This window comes from Malaclemys terrapin, chromosome 3 (assembly GCF_027887155.1).
Source record: "Malaclemys terrapin pileata isolate rMalTer1 chromosome 3, rMalTer1.hap1, whole genome shotgun sequence".
Taxonomy (NCBI): Eukaryota; Metazoa; Chordata; order Testudines; family Emydidae; genus Malaclemys; species Malaclemys terrapin.
Genome location: NC_071507.1, coordinates 68,725,354 through 68,746,112, shown reverse-complemented (window position 1 = coordinate 68,746,112; position 20,759 = coordinate 68,725,354). Strand labels below are relative to the sequence as shown.

The following is a 20,759-nucleotide window of genomic DNA, read 5'->3' as shown; positions in this document are numbered from 1 at the left end:
TTAAACACTGTTATAGTCCTAGTCTTCACAACCTCCTCAGATAAGGAGTTCCACAAGTTGACTGTGCACTGCGTGAAGAAGAACTTCCTTGTATTTGTTTTAAACCTGCTGCCTATTAATTTCATTTGGCCCCTAGTTCTTGTATTATGGGAATAAGTAAATAACTTTTCCTTATCTACTTTCTCCACATCACTTATAATTTTATATACCTCTATCATATCCCCCCCCCCCTTAGTCTCCTCTTTTCCAAGCTGAAAAATCCTAGCCTCTTTAATCTCTCCTCATATGGGACCCTCTCCAAACTCCTAATCATTTTAGTTGCCAAGGTTATGGCAGGTAAGTAAATGAGGAAGAACTTAAGTCTATCCACTTGTTAGTAAAATAGTAACTGTTAGTTTAAACAATCTTTTTTAAAAGATATTTCAATTCACCATTAAGCATTGGGGTTTTTGGTTCCCTCCCCCTTAATTGTATAGTTTATTTTGGCAATTATTCCTCCTCATGTTAGAGCACAACAAATAAGGGCCTCCAACAGTCTGAGTTCATGGACTTTGACCATTAGCTCAGCAAATCTTTTTGAAATTCCATTGCCTCTGGTGTAGATTTAAAGAATTTTTCAGAAAACAGATCACACACACCAGACCCAACAATAGATTATCAACCAGGTCAACAGGTAAGATATTGTGCAGAGTTTTTTTTAAATGACAAATTTGTGGTTCTATTATAAATCTATTCTTGGAGATAATCAGTAAACTCATTTGAGGATATAATACAATAAATTTCAGAATGGATCTAATAGAAAAGAAACAGTTGATACAAACTGTTAGAATAATACAAAATACTCCTTCTCTGGGATCTTTCTAGTAAAGGGCTTGATGTTTTAGGACCACAACTTTCCAAGATCTCTTCCTTTTGACTCCTTTCACAGTATTCTGACACTCCAGATAGAATATTTTTAATGTGGTACTTTGGGACTCAAATAATACTTCTGATTCCCAGGAAGACTCATCTTATCAAATTTCAGAGGATGGCTTTATCTTATTGCATAGGAAATTCATCAGTTTCAAGAAGAGCACGTAGTCACATGTACAGAGATAAGTGTCTCTATTTCCAGCAAGAAACTCTTTTTGGAGGAAAAACCTTTAATGTTTTGATACAAGAAGTCAGAGTTTGACTCCGCAGGAATAAAAGCTGTGTTATCATGGGGACTTCAATCTGAGTGACATATGCTGGAGGTCTCATCCTGCCAGTACTAAAACATCCTCAGAATTTCTAAAAATTATAGATGACAGTTTCTTAACTGAAGAAGTATTGCATCCAACACAGGGGAATTCTGTATTAGACCTCATCTGACAGATAAAGAGGAATTGATATAGAATTAAAAACCATTGATAGTTTACAAGTGATTATGGCTTGATTACATTTATGTACAAAGAGAATAAAATTCAAACCAGTAGTAAATAAATATATATACACACACACAAACACACACACACACACACGCACACACACACGCATGCGCACTTTAAAAGGGCCAATTTCACAAAGCTGGAAACCATTTTGAATCAAATCAGGTAGGAGAAAAATGTGAATGTCAATGGGGAACTATTTAAGAATAGTTTACTAGATGCCTCAAACCCCACAATTCCCTGATCAAGAAGGACAGCCATCCTGGTTAAAAAGCCAACCTGGCTTAGAGGGAAAGTGAAAGCAGATATAAAAAATAAAAACACCACAAATGGAAGTTGATAGCAATGAATATAAATCAGAGGCTAGGAATTGAAGAAAACTGAAGCCAAAGGGGACAAATAAAAATCTACAGCCAGCAGAGTTAAGGACAATAAGAAGGAATTTTTAATTTGTACCAGGAACAAAAGGAATCCTAATAATGGTACAGGTCCATTACTAGATGGAAACAGTAGAGTTGTCAACAATAATGCAAAAAAGGCAAAAGTCTTCAATAAATATTTCTGTTCTGTATTTTGGAAAAAGTCAGATGTAGTTATATGACATAACGATAATATACCATCCCAACAGTAACTAAGCAGGATGTTTAGCAACAGCTGCTAAAAATGTCTAGCTTTAAATCAGCGGGTCCAGATAACTTGCATGCAAGAGTTTTAAAAGATCTGGCTCAGGTGCTCTCTGGACAATTAGTGTTGATTTTCAACAAGTCTTGGAACATCGGAGAAGTTTCAGAGGACTGGAAAAAAGCTAATGTTGGGCCAATATTTAAAAAAGATAATTACAGGCCTGTCAGCCTGACATTGAACCTAGACAAAATGCTGATATGGGACTCAATTAAAAAAATTAAATCAGGGTAATATAATTAATGCCAATCAAGGTAGGTTTATGGAAAATAGATCCTGGCAAACTTAACTTGACTTTTTGTGAGATTATGAGTTTGGTTGATAATGACAATATTGTGGATGTAATATACTTAATGTAGGAGCTGGATTTTATAATGTACTATGAGAATTAATGTATGATTTGATTTCATCCTGTCAGCCACCCTTTTTGAACAGCAGAAAGGAATGACAGACCAGAACAATCCTTATGAGTGATTATGGTTGGGGGGAGGGATAGCTCAGTGAGCACTGGCCTGCTAAACCCAGGGTTGTGAGTTCAATCCTTGAGGGGGGCCACTTAGGGATCTGGGGCAAAATCAGTACTTGGTCCTGCTAGTGAAGGCAGGGGGCTGGACTCGATGACCTTTCAAGGTCCCTTCCAGTTCTAGGAGATAGGAGATCTCCATTAATTAAAAAAAAAATTATCCTAAAACAAAAGGGTGACCATAAGTTATAATGTCTACTATGGTTTCCTATATGTATTACAAATTAGGCACTCTAGTTAAATATACATTTCTTTGTTTTAAGGTTTAGTAAGTAAGAGACAGGATTCTCTATTGTGTCTATGTTAAGTAGATTAGAGGAACATTGAAGGCCTGGGTCTCAGTGTAAATTGTCTTGGTTATTGATTGTAAAACTTAGCAAGGTTTAATTTGCAATGCCTTTTTGCTCGATATAAAATACTACTGTTTGTATTCTCAATCTGTTTGTGCGAATGAAGAATGTATGCATCAGGAAAAGATAAGGTGTGAAGGCCATTGTTATAACCAGATGGTCAAGGAAGAAGAAGTGAAAAGGACATCAAAGAATCATCAACGCGCATCCATGATGAAGGGCTGATAGATGACCCTGAGGTGAAGGCTGGCACCCCTAAGAACAACTGATTAAATCAGAACAAAGGACAGGATGACCCTCTCGGAGGTGTACTGGCATGTAACACGGCTGCTACTCTGAAACCAATTAAGAAGTAACCGGTCACAAACTGACACAGCAAAATCCATAGACCTCAACAGAGGAAAAAAACCTATAAGAACAGGTTTCAGAGTAGCAGCCGTGTTAGTCTGTATCCGCAAAAAGAACAGGAGTACTTGTGGCACCTTAGAGACTAACAAATTTATTAGAGCATAAGAACAGGGTGTTTGGCCATGGGACTTTGGGTTCGTCTTACCACACTCCAGGTGCATCGGATTGCGACCAACAAGAGCCCAGCTCAACAAAAGCCCAGCTCCACACTCGTGCTCAATCTAAGTGGCCATTAGATTGACTCGAGCTACAACAGACTGGTAACCATGAACATCACTGGCGGGGGGGGGAAGGGGGAGAAAGAGAGAGAGAGAGAGAGAGAGAGTGAAAAGCATATGCTAACTGTTGTATTTTCAATAAATGCTGCGTATTTACCTTCCTCTATAAAGATCCCGTGTGCTTTGTATGAGCATAACTAACACTTCTGATACTGCATTACATTCTGATTAGAATAATACAAAATCAACACAGCACACATTAAATGGAATAAAAACTAGCTAACTGATAGGTCTGAAAATGCAACTGTAAACAGGGAATTATCAAGTGTGTCCTAGTAGGATCCCCCAGATATCACTTCTCGGCCCTATAGTATTGAACATTTTTATCAATGACCTGAAAAAAAACATCATTACAGATCAAGTTTACAAATGACACAAAGATTGGGGGAGTGGTAAAAAAAAGAATAGGACAGATCACTGATATACAGCAATCTAGATCACTTGGTAAGCAGGATGTAAATAAACAGTATGTGTTTTAATATGGCCAAATGTAGAGTCATACTTCTAGAAATAAATAATGTAGGCCATACTTACAGGTTGGGGGCTCTATCCTGAGAATCAGTGACGCTGAAAAGGGCTTCAGAGTCATGAGCTCTAAGGCCTTGGCTACACTTGCAGCTGTACAGCGCTGTGAGGTAAACCTCTCTTCGTACAGCTGAGTAGGGAAAAGCGCTGCAGTCTGTCCACACTGACAGATGCCAGCGCAGTGGTGTGGCCACACTTGTAACATTTGCAGCTGTGTTGGGAGTGGTGCATTATGGGCAGCTATCCCAGCATTCATGTGGCTGCAACGTGCTTTTCAAAACTGGGGGGTGGGGTGGATTGTGACAGGGAGCGTGGGGGGGGGGGGAGAGAGTGTGCTCTTTGGAGCATGTCAGCTCTCTATTTTGCAAGTTCCGAACTCCCGGCCCCCTGCTCATTCATTTACTCACTCAAAGCAAGCTGCAAACTATTTGCTTTTCTCTATGGTACGAGCTTTGAAACTGGCACTTCCGCATTCCTGCAGCCGGTCACAACAATGGAGAGAACTGGCCACTTGACAAGGTGATTAGTACAGCAGCTGCAAGCGTTTACACTCACACCTGTGAGTCGTAGCCACTCCGCTGCAGCTGTTATTTCTCTCGGAGATGTGGAGTACCTGCAGCAGTGTACCCAGGGAGATACAGCGCTGCAAGTGCCCTGCCAGTGTGGATAGGGAGTGAGTTACAGCGCTGGGGGAGGCTTTACAGCTCTGTAACTTGCAAGTGTAGCCAAGGCCTAAGTGTGATACTGTGGCCAAAAGGGCTAATGTGATCCTTGGAAGTATAAACAGAGCAATAGTGAGTTAGAGTTAGGGAGATTATATTACCTTTGTATTTGGCACTGGAGCAACCACTACCAGAATACTATGTCCAGTTCTGGTATCCACAATACAAGAATGATGTTGATAAATTGGAGAGGATTCAGAGAAGAACCATGGAATTGATGAAAGGATTGAAAACATGCCTTATCCTATCTATCCTATCTCCTAGAACTGGAAGGGACCTTGAAAGGTCATCGAGTCCAGCCTCCTGCCTTCACTAGCAGGACCAAGTACTGATTTTGCCCCAGATCCCCAAGTGGCCCCCTCAAGGATTGAACTCACAACCCTGGGTTTAGCAGGCCAATGCTCAAACCACTGAGCTATCCCTCCCCCTTTCTATAGTGAAAGACTCCAAAAGTTCAATCTATTTACCTTTACTAAGAGAAGGTTAAGGGGTTACTTGATCACAGTCTTTAAGTACCTACATGAAGAACAGAAATTTGGTACTAGAGGGCTCTTCAATTTAGCAGACAAGGTATAACGAGATCCAATGGCTGGAAATAGAAGCTAGACAAATTCAGACTAGAATTAATGTGAATGGTTTTTTTTTTTAAACAGTGAGGGAAATTAATCATCTGAACTATTTAAGAAGTGCTGCGATGGATTCTCTATCATTGGAAAATTTTAAAATCAAGAAAGAGCATTCTAAAATATATATATGTTCTAGTTCAAACTAGAATTAATTCAGGGAAGTCCTATGGCAAATATTAGAATACAGGCGATCAGACTAGATTATCACAATATTCTTTTCTGGCTGTATAATCTATGGCTTGGAAGGAGGACGTCAAGGCAGGGGCAGTACCTGAATTTTCAGATTTATGAGATTAACAAGAGTAAATTGAGAGAGTCATTCTTGAAATAAAGCACACACAAGTCTCCACAGAAATTTAATGAAAGCACTCCTGTTGTTCTTGGGCCAGTTTTGACCCATGTCCTTTTAAATATCCTTATATATTATGAAGTAGTTACAACTGGTCACTAAGGTTAATCTGAAATAAATTAATTTGATTCACCAAAATGAACACAAACTACTGAGTAATTAGATGACTGTATTGGTGTAATCTGTCTTTCTGCTCCCTACTGCTTGTAAACTTCACTCCTCATGTCACATCTAAAGTTTAGATTGCAGACTTTTTCAGGCAGGGACCATGTCTTTTTTAAGGTCTTCTGAGAAGAGTTTAGCAAGCTCGGGCACTACAAAATAAATACTGGACAAAGTTTTGTGGGAGAACTTAAAGGCATTAATATCCTGGATGCTCAGATGACAGAACTACATACAGCCAGGTAGAAAAGAATGAGTGACAGTCCAGGTATATAAAAGAATAAAGCTGCTGATTTATGAAAACCAGGTGTGCTAATTAAAAAGAATGTATTTATTTTTTGCATGGGGGGGTTTAAAAGAGTTCTTGACAGTGTAATGAAACTGAATTTTTTAAAAGGTTGTTACAAGATATTAAGACAGACAGACCACGTATAATTCAATATCCTACACTTGCACAAAGGCTTGCCTTCGCATACAGCGCTACAGCTGAGCCGCTGAAACGCTTTAGTAAAGATGCTCCTACGCTGACAAGAGAGCTTCTCCCATCAGTGTAGTCAATCCATCTCCTCAAGAAGTAGTAGCTATGTCAACAGGAGAAGCTCTTGTTGACATAGCACAGTCTACACCGGGGAATTATCAGTATAACTACATCATTCAGGGGGATGGATTTTTCACATACCTGAGCGACGTATAACAGACCTATATCGGTATAACTAGTTATACCGATTAGGTCTGTAGCGTACACCTGGCCCAAGAATCCAGCCCAAGAGAGATAAGCCCTGCCTACACTATGAACGGACCTGATGGTGGCAGTAATAGTCAGGAACAGGTGTGATGGAAAGGGAATTTCTCATATTTTGGATGAATAGTGTATATGCCTCAGTTTCCTTTGTGTGCAGCATGGTTAAGTAGGTGGGGAGGGAAAGCAGGTTTATTCTTTGCAGAGATCCAGGTGTGACTGGGGACCATATCTTCTGGGACTCTCCATGGACAATTGCCTGGAATTTGGGATCTAGCAACTAACGACCATGAAGGGCTCATGCTCTGCAGGAAACCAGCCAGGTTTGACCAGCTGGAGAACAAAGGGCTATCGAGGAGGGCCAGGTGACTATGTTTGCCCTGGAACAAGAACAAAGGACTAATGAGGGGTCAGGGGACTGTTAAGGGATCAGAGAGCTCTGGGCTCTGAACTGACCCAGATGGACTATGCTGTAACCTTCTGTTTTCTGTGATAACCAAGGACTTTCCACGCTGTATTCCAGACATCTAATAAACTCTTCTGCTTTTACAAAACTGGCAGAGAGTCACTCCAGATTAAGGAAACTGGGAGTACATTGCTCCCTTTGGGTACGTAAATCTCCCTCCGGGGTCCAAACCAGGTGGGAGATTCTACAGGGAGTTCATGGCAAAAGGAAGCGGAGCCAAAGGCTCTGAGATTTGGTCCCAGGAGGCAGTGAAGCCAAGGGACTTATCCCAGTGAGAGAGAGACATCCTAAGGGTGGTCATCACAGGGATGTTCCAGAGCTGTTTGAAAGCACTGGACCTGTGACCACAGGTCCTGCTGAAACTGGTGCAGATAACCATTTAAGTGTTAGGGCTGGTCTCCACTACTGATAGATCAACATTGCTGCAATCAATGCAGCAGGGATCGATTTAGCAGGTCTAATGGAGACGCAGTAAATCAATGGCGGATCGTTCTCCAGTCGACCCCAGCTCTCCAAGAAGAGTAAGGGAAGTCGACCGGAGCGTGTCTCCTGTTGACTCAGCGCCGCGAAGACACAGGGGTAAGTCAACCTAAGCTACGTCGAATCCAGCTAGGTTATTCACGCAGGCAGAGTAGCATAACTTAGGTCGACTTACCCCCATAGTGAAGACAAGCCCTAAGTGTGGATGAAACAAAGCCTTTTTCAAAATCATACATCCTGGCAACTAAGTTGTTTTCAACATCAATTCAGCAGCACCTACTGTTCACAATTTGTCATTAACTGGTCGGTTCATTAGTGTAAATGGACTATGGTGATCTAGATTTAACCAATAAAATTTATGACAGTTACATAGGCATTTTTGTTAGTCTGCTGCTATTCACTCTGGTAGGTGGTGCAAACACACAACATCTCTGATATGCAGATTTAGAAGCCTAATTTTAGGTCCCCTGGTTTGAAAACTTTGGCCACTGTACTTGGCATTTACTCTGAACAAGTATAATCATAATGGTGGTAAGAGCGCCTGTGCATCATTTAGAACCTTATGTGTAGACACTGGTGTGTGAAGACATTCCAGGGACTTATAACTAAGGCTACGATTATGTCACAGAGGTCATGGAAACTGACTTCCAGAGACCCTGCCCCGGAGGCTGAAGCTGTCAGCAGGCAGCCCCACAGCTCTCAGCTGCTGCAGGAGAGGGCCCCCTGCAGCTGCCCAGCCACGGCAGGCCAGAGGGGACCCCAGAATCCCTAGAAGCTGTGGGTGCTGCACCCTCCTCATTTTGTCAGGGGTATTTTTAGTAAAAATCACAGTAGGTCATGGGCTTCCGTTAATTTTTGCTTATTGCCCGTGACCTGTCAGTGATTTTTACTAAAAATATCCCTGGCAAAATCTAAGCCTTACTTAGAACACTGGTTGCAACCTAAATGTTGTAGTGCAAATAAAGCTCTTACATTATCAGTGCATGCTGGAAGAGAGATTATAGACCGTTGAGATGCCATTTATAACAACTACCTTGGAAGACAGACACTGTGTGGAAACAGCCATACCATTAGAAGGAACACAACTGCTATTTACAATTAAGTTATGTACAAGCAGTAACCTAGCTTTAGAGGGCAGGGGGAAGGGATGCTGCGGGATGGACAGGGGGACCTGCCTTACTCCACATCACACGGACACCCTATTTGAAAGATGTTTAAAGAAGTCTGTGTGTCTATTGTCAGCATCAAAAAAAAAGAATATACCAATGGCAAAAAGTATAACAGATGCAGAGCCTGGTACCAAGAACAAGGCAACATTTTGAAAAGAATGCTGCTGATGGCAAGGACGCTGCTGCAGTCAGCCAGTCTGAAAATTCTGGATCTATTGTTTCCTATCCCAGCATAAAAGACACAGAATCACAACAGAGACTGTTAGCGTTTCTAATGGGATAAGATAGTACTGGCAGCAAGTTATGGGCTGTTGGTTTTGTTTGTTTGTTTTTTGTCATTTAAAAATGACAATGGGCTGCATATTTTTATTTGCTATAAAAATCCCATAAGGAAAAAGGCTTTTTACAGTTTTAACATGCTCGTACTAATGGCTTTGCTTAGTTTAATTCTAACAATAAATCTAATATGCTTTGAAGAATAAATTAATTGTCTAGTAAGTCAGAAATACAACACAGAACTTTATTATAGAAAAAAGAAGACCAAAGAACAGCAGTTTGTTAAGACAAGTCATTGTCTGAACAAGACACCAAATGGAAATATTAGCTCGGTAACAAATTGACTGTACTTTTAATACATCAAAGAGATAGATTTTTCTCTCTTCTACCAGGTGAAGAGGCAAAATTTCTCTTTAAGATACTTAAAGACAAAAAATGTAAATTGTTGATTTAAATCAATTCCCTTCTCAACTAATTAAAGGACTAAAATAAATTTTAAAGGCTTGTCTTAAATCAATGGTTCACAAGCTATGGTCTGTGGAAAACTGGCAAGTCACGTGGTGCTAATGCACCACCCATTCCCAGTCTAGGTTTTTCATTGCAAGAGAGCCTGGAGGCCTGTAAATGCACCTGGAAACAAGGAACCAGCCTACAGACCACTGCTACATCAGAAGGAAAAGAGAAATAGGAGTTGCCCAAAGATACTGAAGCTACTAGTGGGAGAAGAATGTGCAGAGGAGGAAAAAGCCAGCCAGGTAGTACATCCAAGGGAGTAGTTGAAGCAAGCAGCCAAGCAACAGGGAAAAGGGGACCATGCAGCAGTGAAGCACAGGAGGAGAGGAACAGAACAGATGGGAGGGAAGAGACACATAAGAAGTAGACACTGATTAACTTTTTTTTAAAAAGCGCAAACATTCATCATGTAAGACATACAAATATATTAAATCCATTCCTATTTTTTCCATTAAGGCAATTGTTGTAGATTAGAAAGGGGAGGGGAAGGGGACAAGAAAATCTGCAATGTGGTGTACACACCATGAATCTGAACCTCCAATTTAAGTTAATCCACACACATGCAAAGGTTAAAGGGTCACTGTTCAACATACACTCATTTCCACTGGAAAATGTTGCTACCGCTTACTAGAACATCTAAAGTTCTGAAATAAAAAATTCCAGAAAAATATGTTCTACTCAGTTTACTTTTGGCATTTGACAGCTATACATGCAGTCAGTTTTACTGTTTTGATGATTAGCTGCATTTCCTATCATGAACTGCTCTGGAAGAGTTTACTATTATGCTCTTCTGCCAATCCTGCTGGAAGGTGTTCACCAATGACAAGTAACAGCAAAGCTGAAGCTAAGGCCTAGTCTTCACTTACCGGCTGGTCCGGCGGCACGCCATCGATGTTCTGGGATCGATTTATCGCGTCTGGTTAAGACGCAATAAATTGATCCCGGATCGATCCCGGAAGTGCTCACAGTCGGCGCCGGTACTCCAGCTCGCCGAGAGGAGTACGCGGCATCGACGGGGGGAGACTTCCTGCCGCGTCTGGACCGCGGTAAGTTCAGACTAAGGTACTTCGAATTCAGCTACGTTATTAACGGAGCTGAATTTGCGTACCTTAGTCCGATTTGGTGACTTAGTGGGGACCAGGCCTTAGATGCAGTAACCAGATGAATGACTGTGGAGAGGGGGTAGAGGGCCAGACCAGAGCCAGTTTAGTGTTGCTCTTAAATTCACCCAAATGAGCCTCCTAAAACATCAGTAGAGGAGCAGAACAACCCTTAAGATTGTTTTGTTTTCTTTTTAAAGGATTTTTTAAAATTCCAAAATGTACTGTTTTAAGTAGAAAGAACAGGAGTACTTGTGGCACTTTAGAGATTATGTTCTAATAAATTTGTTAGTCTCTAAGGTGCCACAAGTACTCCTGTTCTTTTTGCGGCTACAGACTAACATGGGGGCTACTCTGAAACCTGTTTTAAGTAGACTATTTCAAAAGAATCAAGTTGGCCGTGTCCCTTTATGTTTAAAACCACTGGTACATCAGTGATTTTGAAAGTACATATTAAAAAAAAGCAAAGTGTAATGAAGTGCACAGAATATAGGAAGGTATCTGAGGACATCAAATGAAAGATTATCCTTATTTGTGAGATCCATTTAATCAAGAAACCAGATGAAGCAACTAAAAACCAAGGACTATTTTTTGTGCCTATTTGGCAACTGCAAAAAGATCCTGATCAACAGGCTAGCTTCTCCTAAAATGTAAGAGTCACTAATTAACAAGAGGCTAAAAATAAATGGTAAAAACATAAAAAGTTACCTGGAATTTTCCAGCAGAGGACACAGTTAAGGGCTCTAAGAGTCAAATGGCCATCATCTGATGGAACTCTGTTCAAGTGAATGCTTTTAATGACATTCCAAATATGGCACTTGTCTTTGCCATTACCTATTTGGAAATGCTAACAGCAGGCTCACAAGGAAATCCCTGAACTTTGCAGAGCCAGATTGAAAATCAAAATTAAAAAGGCTGTGGATTTTTGGGAGGTGCTATGTGTAGCGCAAAAACCTTGGGTTCTTTTCTAGGAGAGAGTTTATTCTGTGACACTATGGCTTTGTCTATAGCAGAGACATTTAAAAGTAATTACTGCTGATTCCAACACCAGTTCAGCTGAACTGATGAGCATTGTGAAGAAGACAAGGCTCCAGTGGTTGGCCCCACTTTTAACACAATTTTCATTAAACCTGCTTTTCAGCAGGTTTAATTAAATGGTGGTACATATAACTGCCAGAAGCTACCAGAGCCTTGTCTACAGTAGGGCTTCCTCCAGCAAAGAAGGAAATTTTGTAAGTTTTGCCAGCACAGATATGGCCTAATCGTAATTGTGAGGAACATGGACCTGCTCTGTAATTATTTATGAATTCTGTATATTGACTTGGTTATTGGGACATTAATGTAGAATTTACTCAGTATACTCAACAGGGCTGCTGGGAAACAAGCAGGAAAGCAAAAGAATGGCTCAGGTTAAGACACCTTCAGCAAATACTTGAGGGTTAAGTCAAGTCACTGCCTCCCTGACTCCACCACCCGCTGAATTCACCAAACTAGTATGGACAAGGAGGGCTAACAACTAGCAACCGATCAGATCAAAAAACTGGCTGGATAAAAATGACTCTCTCTAGGGGGAAGCAGTTGTTGGGGAGCTGTTCAGATTGACGCAGAAACACTCTGAAGTATGTGAAGTTAGAACTGCCTGGCCCACCATTACAGGAGACTTTAGGTAAGATATGTGCATGTACATGGTTTTAAAAATCCTTTTATGATTTGTTCCTACCATTAAGATTCAACAGTACTTTGGTTTAAGAAGGCTGTCTGGTCACTACACTCATCCTGGTTTCAGACTCCCAAAAGGAAGAACCAGAAGCACTCAAACCCAGTGGGACCTGCTGGTACACATGGTCTCTACACAGTGTACTGTAGCCCCAGGCCAAGGGGCAAAACTGCAGAATTCCAACCCAGGAGAGGTAAATACATGAGATCCGATACTCAAGGGGGGGCACTCAGATACATCAGAGAATAGGTAGAGAGGTACAGCTAGCCCTGTAAGCATGACACTAGTATGTTCCTTGCTACTAAAAATCAGGCAGCCAGCAGGGGAGTTTGAAGTGCTACATGAATAAGCCAAACCTTTAACTTCCAGCTCTCTCCTGTTCCAAAGCAGTAATTTTGGCATCTCACGCTTCAACCATTTTCCCCTTATACTACATACTTCAGTTCTAGGACTATCACGGGCTATTTTGGAGAAAGTCAACGTGCCACGGACTTAGCAAAGCCAGAGTTCTGGGACAAAAGATGCCATCGGTTTCAACTGAAAGGAGTACCCGTAAGACTGGTTCACAGAAAAGCAGTCTTGTTTGGCTACTGCAGAGCAAATCAAAGAAGGGCTCAGATAACTTTGTAAGGGGAATCCTCAACATGCTCTTTTGCAAGGAGGACTGAGTAGAGGTAGGGGAGAAAAGACATCATCCAAGATACTATCTTTCATTTACCCAAAGTCTCAACATTACAATAGCTATCACATTGGATGAGAAAGGTTGAACATTACTTTTTCTGGAGCCAGTCAACATTTCAATCAGCCACACAAGGAATCTGTTAAAACAATCTGAGGCATTGCAACTCCCAGCTAACTCTGAACCAGGGAGATGGGGACCTAATACTTCGGGAGGCAACAGTTATTACACAACAAGCATGGGGGAAGGGTTAAGATGATCTGGTTTACTGACTAGCAGTAAAAAGTATGTGTAAAACTCTAGTACATAGGGGGGGAAATGGGAAGAGTCTGCAGAAAGGGAAATGAGAGAAGATAGCAAGTTCACTTTGGAAAACACTATCCACAGTTTATATTACACAAAACTATTTTTCTTTTTAAACCCGGAAGTATTTGATGAATCCTGGAGGAATGTTAGGAAGAGAGGGAGCTTTAAGCACAATGGTGCTCATGTTCAATGAGCCGGCAATTCTGTCATATCTTCCCATAAAAGGAATAAATAAGTTTGTGATTTATTGGTGGTAGCAGTTGGTAAGCTCATCCCTACCTGTATTCAGAAACAGCCCCCCTGCACAGGACCCATGAAGTTTTGGATGAGAACCTTGATATTTAACCTAGAAACTAACCGTCACTGTAATAAAGCCACTGGCAAGAGAGAGCTTGTCTATGGCAGAATACAAGAAGAATCAGGCCTATTTCACTATTGCTGTTACACATTGCTTACTGAGAGGCAGGGTGATGAGCCATGATTTTTGTAGTTTCACTCTGCTGCCTCAGGAATTCTATGTGCAGCAGCAGGAGTGAAAGCCCACTGAGCTTCTGCATTAGCTGCAGCCAATAAACTCAATCTCTCACCTTGCATTAGATTATTAGACTTGGCACACAAAATTTGATGCAAAGTTTAAGTGATTTCCAAACATATGTTCAGAAATAGTACTGCACCAAAAAGTGTACGGCAATAACCATGCTATAGTACAGGCTTATTTTTTGTGGTGAGGGGGAGCCACAAAGAAGTTTACATCAGGTTTTTGTCTACATCACACAATGAATCTTAAACTATTAGAGTAAGTGGTTATCACTGCTCCTTCAGCAGAACCATACTTGACAGTCATTTTTAACAAGACTATACACCTATTACAGTTCTACACCCAGCATATTGATTGACTGAATAAGATTCTGGTCAGTTTAAATCCTGATACTCAGTATGGAAGTGATTAACCTAAACTTCAAAAATGATTCCAGGACAAACAAAAGCAAATAGAAATAATGGAGGAAAAGAGTGGGGATGTATCCCCAGCCACTCCAGGAGGCAGGAAGCTGTAATGCTGCCCACATACAACAACAACTATTGGGCAAAACTGATACATAGACTAGACAAGACTAGATTCCCTAAGAGCATACCCCTTAAACCATCCCATTCCCGCCCTATCAGGCAACCAGCCTTAACTGAATTCTGATTCTAGCCCCTGCTACAGAGCCCCATTTTTACATCACCTTCTGGCTGTCGATGTTAGGAAAATTATCAGACAACAAAAGTTGAAAAGATTTGTTCCTACTGATGGAAGTTTTGAGCTTATCGTGGTATATCTAAGGTTTATGAAAACCAGAAATGAAATTCTGAACTGTTTACCATCATTATAATCAGCAACTTTGTGCCCTACCAACTGATACATACAGTACTTTAATAAAGAACACACACAGACAGAGAGCAGCAGGCAATAGAAAGTTGCACCGACTCTGTAGACACATGGCTACAAAAGTCAAACATGCACGGGAACCTCACAAAAACGCACTACATTTCGGTAAACTATCAAAAATGGACCCGCTTTTAAGTGCGAACCTTCCCATGTCCCCGCCCTAAAACCTACGGTGTCTCCGGTCCACATGCCCCCCTAGAAACTGTCTGACGGGGGAGGGGGACGGGCTAGGGACGAGGCAGGATCATTGCCAGGGAAAAGCACAGCTCGTTTGGCCGCCCGGCCTGCTGCGATCCCCACACACCCACCAGCGCCTCCATGTGCTCTGCCCGGGCCTAAGCGCCGGCGGGGCGGCACCGAGCGACCCTCCCGCCTCCCCGCGGTTGGGCTGCACGGGGAACAGGCTGCGGCCGCTCGCTCGGGCACCAGGCACCGCCATGTGCGGCGGCGGCGGCGGCTGCGCGGCCCGGGGTCACTTACATAAGGAGCCGGCTCCCCCGCCCCCTCGCCTGCCGGGCCCGCAGCGGCGGCGCCGGGCCGCTCCCTGCCTCCTGAGCCCGGCGCCCTCCCCCCGAGGGGGCCCCCCCGTCCGTGCCCGGGCGGGGAGCCGGAGCCGGCCTAGCCGGGCGGGCTGCAGCGGAACCTCCCGCAGGTACCTGCTGGGGCGGGTGTCACCGCCGTCTGCCTCCTGCCCGGCGCGTCTCCTCCCCCCCGTGCCGGTCACGGCGACGGCATCTCCCCGCAGCGGTTAAGGCGGGCGCCTGCCTCTCCCGGGCCTGCCCGGCTCCGCCGCACTCAGTGTCTGCGCAGCAACCCGGCCCCCCCACGCACACCCGCTCACCACCGGGAAGGGAAGGTGGGGGGGGGGGGCTGATCTCGCGAGAGCTGCCGCCGCCACCGCGGGAATTTTCAAATTCGCAACCTTTCCCTAGGCTCAAGCGGCCCGGGGGGGACAGAACGCAACGGGCGTAGAACTACAAATACCAGCATGCACCGCTCCATCCGCTGCTCTGCGGGGCCAGTAGTCCACGGAGCATTGCAAGCCGGGAACTGTAGTCTCTTTAGGACTACAAAGTACAAAATTGCTCATCGTTCAGGCCGGAAGGGCTGTTCTTTGGCCACCCTGAAGAGCATTTGAGGATTTCTTCTTTCCTTTTCTTTTTCTTTTCACTCCTAGAGTCTCACGCACTAGCGCAAGGATTCAATTCCTGGGCTAGGAACGCATCAGGGATGGCTTATTTGTTTAGAAAAGCCTTTTCCAGAAAGACAGCAATTGTTGGACTCAAGTTTTTCTTTTCCGTGCATTGATGTTAACTTCCTGAACTCAACTTGACTATATCTGTATTAGACTGAGGGCACGCCAATGTCTGCATAATTTAAACTTTAATTTAAATCAAATAAATGCACAGCCCTTATGGTGGTCACGCTATCATTTAAATAGTGAAAGGCAGTTTCATGATGTTGCTGCTTAGGATGACATGAGCAACAGCAGATGCAGGCACAGAAGAGCCTCCTAAAAAAAGAAAAGGAGGGATTGTGTAGCAAAGATCCTCCTTCCATTGCAGCCTGAAGGAGGTTAGCAATTCAGGCTAGAAAGAAGAATGTCACCCCCTTGCAGTTCATTTCTTCAAGTATCTGAATAGGCAGGGTGCTTCAAATGTACTAGGAACCCACTAGCCAGAGGGTGACAAAAGGAGGGAGTACCCTAGCAGGATCCAGACTGAGCAATCCAGAAAGAAGTTTAGCACCCTCCCTCTTCTCAACAGCTGGGAATACGGACTGAGCATATGTGCCTCACTTCAAGCTTTTCTCCTGAAATTCAAGCTTTTAGGTAATTTCCTATCTCTATTTCAGAATGGTGATACTGTGGCTGGCATGAAAGAGAAAAAGAGAGAGTAGGGTCCTATTCCACCAGCCCCAAAGCTGACAGTGCTTACTATCATGCAGAATTCTTTAAAGAAAAGGGTATATTATTTTCCTGATTTAAAAAAAAAAATCAGAATGTTGATTCTTTTTCAAATGACAAAGTGGTGCAGTGGTGATGTCACTCAAGAACAAAGCCTCTTTAATTTCCTATTGTAGAAAGGGATAGTCATAGACATAGATTTTATGGGAAGAAGAGACCATTATGATTTTCTGGTCTGACACGTGTAACAAAGACTAGGAAATTTCACTCAGTAATTCCTGCATTAAGTCCATAACTTCTCATTGAGCTACAGCAAATCCTTTAGAAAGACTCCACTTCTGATTTAAATACTTCAAAAGATGGAGAATCCAATCTATCCCATTTTGGATTAAATTTGCTGTTCTTTCCTCCCCAGCAAAGCATCATTATTTTTATAGCTGTTTAAGTCTAAGCTAAGTTTAATAAAGACAAATGCAAAGTGCTCCACTTAGGAAGGAACAATCAGTTTCACTATACAGAATGGGAAGAGACTGTCTAGAAAGGAGTACGGCAGAAAGGGATCTAAGCGTTATAGTGGACCACAAGCTAAATATGAGTCAACAGTGTGATAGTGTTGCAAAAAAAGCAAACATGATTCTGGGATGCATTAACAGGTGTGTTGTGAGCAAGACACGAGAAGTGTCTTCCGCTCTACTCTGCGCTGGTTAGGCCTCAACTGGAGTATTGTGTCCAGTTCTGGGCACCACATTTCAAGAAAGATGTGGAGAAATTGGAGAGGATCCAGAGAAGAGCAACAAGAATGATTAAAGGTCTAGAGAACATGACCTATGAAGGAAGGCTGAAAGAATTGGGTTTGTATAGTTTGGAAAAGAGAAGACTGAGAGGGGACATGATAGCAGTTTTCAGGTATCTAAAAGGGTGTCATAAGAAGGAGGGAGTAAACTTGTTCATCTTAGCCTCTAAGGATAGAACAAGAAGCAATCGGCTTAAACTGCAGCAAGGAAGGTTTAGGTTGGACAGTAGGAAAAAGTTTCTAACTGTCAGGGGGGTTAAACACTGGAATAAATTGCCTAGGGCGGTTGTGGAATCTCCATCTCTGGAATATTTAAGAGTAGGTTAGATAAAGTCTATCAGGAATGGTCTAGACAGTATTTGGTCCTGCCATGAGAGCAGGGAACTGGACTCGATGACCTCTTGAGGTCCCTTCCAGTTCTAGAATCTATGAATCTATGAAAAGTCCTAGATGTGTTAAACAGAGATTTATAATTGAAAAAAAATGTTTAAACACGAAATAGTCCCCCAAAGCTAACTATTAAGAATCCCCCCTCTGGGTGTGTAAACCAAGTCAGGTTCTTTTTAGATCTGATGTGTCAGAAGAAGCAAACACCTCCCTGTCAGCACTGTAATACAGGTGAGATTTATCATTCAAGGGGATCCCATCATCTCAACAGGGCATTGCCTATGGAGCTTGCCCCCAATCATCTTTCTTGTCATCTTCTAGCTGGTAGAAGTCTGGTACATTTTGCAAGTGCTGATTTAATGTTTTAATAACTTACATTAAGCTATGTATTTGAGATAAGGACAGGAGGTTAGAACTTTAGATTTTTGCACTTTAATGTTGTCAAAAATAGTTTTGCAGACCTAACTGCAAGTTTCCTAACAACAACCAAAAATAGTTGAATAAAATTTGTCAGTTATAGCTAGCTTTCAAACCTAGGCTCTACAGAATATTTAGATCTCTGGTGGTTTTGGTCAATGTCAGCCATCAATGAGTTTCTTTTGGAATCAAAACAGACTGGGTTTTTTTGAGACCTGTTTTCTTGGAGTGAGAAGAGCTCCTTGAGTGTGCTAGGTTGTGGTTCTATTTTTAATATGGTAGAAAAATTCCTATTGTACTCTCTCCAACTGCCCTTTCCTCCTTTTATGTCATTGGAACTACATCTAAATGGAGAACTTTTTGCAATTCTCCTAACAGATGCTGCACCTATATACTAGGCCAAAAGTGGAAGGATTGCCAAAAATTCTCAATGTAGATCAGACTTCATTGTGGACATGTCCACATTTGGACGGTCAAATTTACTGCGGTTCAAATCCTTCTCATCAGGCAGAGGAGGGAAATAAAGTGGGGTTTTCCACATCCTAAGTGAGGTGAGCCTAACCCCTGGGCTAAATATTATCACAGAGGCCACTGTCTTCTCCTCCTTTCCCCCAGCCATTTTGTGTGGAGTTCGGCATGTTCTGAACACATCTACAAGAGTGGGTTCTTCAGGCAACACGGCAAGGGATCTTCACCTGCTCTGAGGATCACCCTAGGTAGGGCTTAGGTGTGAGATAGGCATCTGGATGCCTGCCTGAGACATTGCGTCCATCCTCAGAGGCTGAAAGTTTAGGTGCTTAGGGATTTTTAGGAACCTCCACAATTACAGATGGCAGTTAAGCAGAGGTTTCCTGCCAATGTAACTACACTGCTATGCTGACTTAATTCCACCTCCACGTCCGTGCAGTGTAGACTCAAGGTCAGTGTAGTTAGTTTGACATTATGTCAGCATAGACACTGTGTTGCTTATGTGACTGTTACTGGCTTTCAGGAGCCATCCCACAATGTCATGCACTGACAGTACAGTTAATACAAGCGCTCCTGGTGAGGATGAGTACCACTGACACAAGAAGAAAACTATAGACATGAACAAGCAATGTAATTATTGCAGCGACTGTATGCCAACATAAGTTAGGTTAACGTAATTTTTTAGTGTAGACATGGCCCGAGTCAAGTCACAGAGTCTTTTGTTTTTTGCTACCCAAACAAAGAATACTTTTACAGCATTGTGAAAAAGAGCTGTCTTTGCATTCTGTATTTAAGGTATGTTTGAATGACAGCCATCTCCCTGCTTTCCTTTGTTCTAATGTTGTTCCATTTACATTGTTTCAGTAGGGATAATAAGCTACACATTATGTAAATGAGCACCAGGTAACTAAGCCCATTACCATCTCTGGCATAACTTTTGTCAGTTTAAATTGAATACATTTGAATCCTCTATTATCAACTCTTGCAAGAAGAATATGGAATTGTTTGTTGCTCCCTTGCATTTTAACAGAATTTGGCTTTCTTGCTTCCTTTTTTCCCCATATAGTGTGCTTCATGAAGACATTTTTTCCAAGTATTTTCAAAGTTTTTGTGTCTGTGATTTATCCAAGCAGTCTGGATGAAAAAGTGGTGCAGTTTGAACCCTCACTTGAATATTAAATACTTAGCATTTATAGAGCCTTTTTTATGTATAGATCACACAGAGCTATACACAGCCGGTATCAGAATGCAGGTCTTCTTATTTTCAGCCCTGTTCTCTATCCCTGGACCACTTCCACATTGCATTTAATTTATGTTTATTTCGGATGAGAAAGCATGACAAAAGTAGAGCTGACATGTAAGAATCTATATTGATATGTAATCTAGTTATTGAGAGAGACTGTATAACTAAGACCTTGTCTACAGTGCCACTTTACAGCACTGCAACTTTCTCACTCAGGGTGTGAAAAAACAACCCCCTGAGGGCTGCAAGTTTCAGTGATGTAAAGTGGCAGTCTAGACAGTGCACCAGCACTGGTAGCTACTGCCCCAGGGCTGGAAGCTACTCCCCCTCATGGGGGTGGATTTTTTGAGCACGGCTCCCAGCGCTGGTGCACGGTCTACACTGCCACTTTACATCGCTGAAACTGGCAGCTCTCCAGGGTGTGTGTGTGTTTTTTCACACTCCTAAGTGAGAAAGTTGCAGCGCTGTAAAGTGGCACTGTAGACAAGGCCTTATATTGGGTTTATAAGACTTTCCTGTGTGGCATGTATTGATCTAACTTAATAAAGGGATGGGGGAAGAGCATATCATGGCTTTCCAGATAAGGACACGAGGGGTGCACATTAGAAAGAAAATAGGCCATAGTGACAGATTCTAAG

The 20,759-nt window shown here is 42.3% G+C and overlaps 1 protein-coding gene across 1 annotated transcript in view; it reads right to left on the bottom strand.

Annotated features, from left to right (window-relative positions):
• Window positions 1–15,782, bottom strand: part of AHCTF1 (AT-hook containing transcription factor 1) — a 78,869-nt gene extending 63,087 nt beyond the window's left edge. Inside the window, exon 1 of the mRNA XM_054022972.1 lies at window positions 15,564–15,782. The gene's annotated coding sequence lies outside the window, so the exon portion shown is untranslated. The remainder of the gene's footprint in view (window positions 1–15,563) is intronic.
• Window positions 15,783–20,759: the final 4,977 nt, after the last annotated feature.